This window comes from Echinops telfairi, unplaced genomic scaffold, assembly GCF_000313985.2.
Source record: "Echinops telfairi isolate 266 unplaced genomic scaffold, ASM31398v2 ScPeMD7_38;HRSCAF=143, whole genome shotgun sequence".
NCBI lineage: Eukaryota > Metazoa > Chordata > Mammalia > Afrosoricida > Tenrecidae > Echinops > Echinops telfairi.
Genome location: NW_022103936.1, coordinates 1440830 through 1442363, shown reverse-complemented (window position 1 = coordinate 1442363; position 1534 = coordinate 1440830).

The window sequence follows — 1534 nt, the reverse complement described above, 5'->3', positions numbered from 1 at the left end:
CGTCATTGCATGGCTGTGTAAATCTAAAGAGGAATTTATGGACGATGGGGTAGAATTTATGGGGTAATATCAGACTTATAGACTTGATCTGGACTGGGCTGGGATGTTTTCTTAATGTACAATTCCTCTTTAATATAAAGTTTTCTCTTACATATATGTGAGCATCTATGAATTTGTTTCTCTAGACAATCCAGACTAACACACACAATCATCACCACCATCACCACTATCACCACCAAATTGTTAATTGGTAGAACAGAGTTTGCAAATCTCTGTGGAACTATTGAGACTGATAATTCCCGGTTTGGGAAATTGTTCTGTACATTGCAAGATGTATCTCTGGTATCAATATTCCTAGCTTCTATACACACTGAACAATTTGAAACACAATCTGCTCTGTGTGAGAAAGATGAGGCTTTCTACTACTTTAAAGATTCAGGGTTTTTAAAAACCTCAGGGGCAGTTCTATTCTTCCCTATAGTGTCACTATGAGTTGGAACAAACTTGATGGCAATGAGGTTGGGTTTGTTTTTTTCTTTCTCATTAGATGCCATTTACATCCTTCCCCTCTAATTTGGAAAAGCAAAATTCCAAATGTCCCCTGAGTGAAAAAATATCACTTGCTTTGAGAATTACTGATATAGTGCTACAGACCATACCTACCAAATAATCCCACTGCTTCTCTGTCAGTCTGTTGTACTGTGGTGGCTTGTGTGTTGCTGAAAGCAATGTGACTGGTATTTCAAACACCAACAGGGTCACCAAACAGGTTTCAGAGGAGCTTCCAGGCTAAGAAAAAACTATGAAGAAGGACTCAGTTCCCTACTTCAGAGGAAGAAGCCGCTATAAACCTTATGCATAGCTTCCAAGCATCATCAGACACTGAAAGCCTAATAAAAAAAGCAGAACATTGTCAGAGATAGTTTGGGAGGATGGGCCCCTTAGATCAGCGAGCACTCGAAATGGGACTGAAGTCGAGCTGATTTCTTGGAGGGGAGTTGACCATAGTGGCGTAAGTTGGGTAAAGCCTTGGCAGTGAAGCCTTCAGGATCTTCATTTACTGATGAGGCATTCAAGGTAAAGATAAAAAGCTGCAGAAATCTGCTAATGATTGGAACTTGGAATGTGAGAAGTATGAATTTAAGAAAACTGGAAGTGGTCAACAACAAAATGGAATGCATGCTGAACAATATCTTAGGCCTTCATGAGTATTATCCATTTTATCCATGAACATTTTATTCATGAACTGGTGTTATCCATTTTAAATAAGGAAATCATGATTCACAATATAACACATCAAGAGGAATGACATAGTGTTTATTGTCAGAAAAGATCTTACTAATTCCATCCTGAAGTACAATGCTGTCTGATAGTCTTATATCTATCCAATTTCAAGAAAACCTAATCAATACAACTATTATTCAAATTTATGCACCAACCACAAAAACAAGTAATGAAGAAATTGATGAATTCTACCTAAGATGTCAGTCTGAAATAGATCAAACATGTAATGAAGATGCATTGATATTTATTG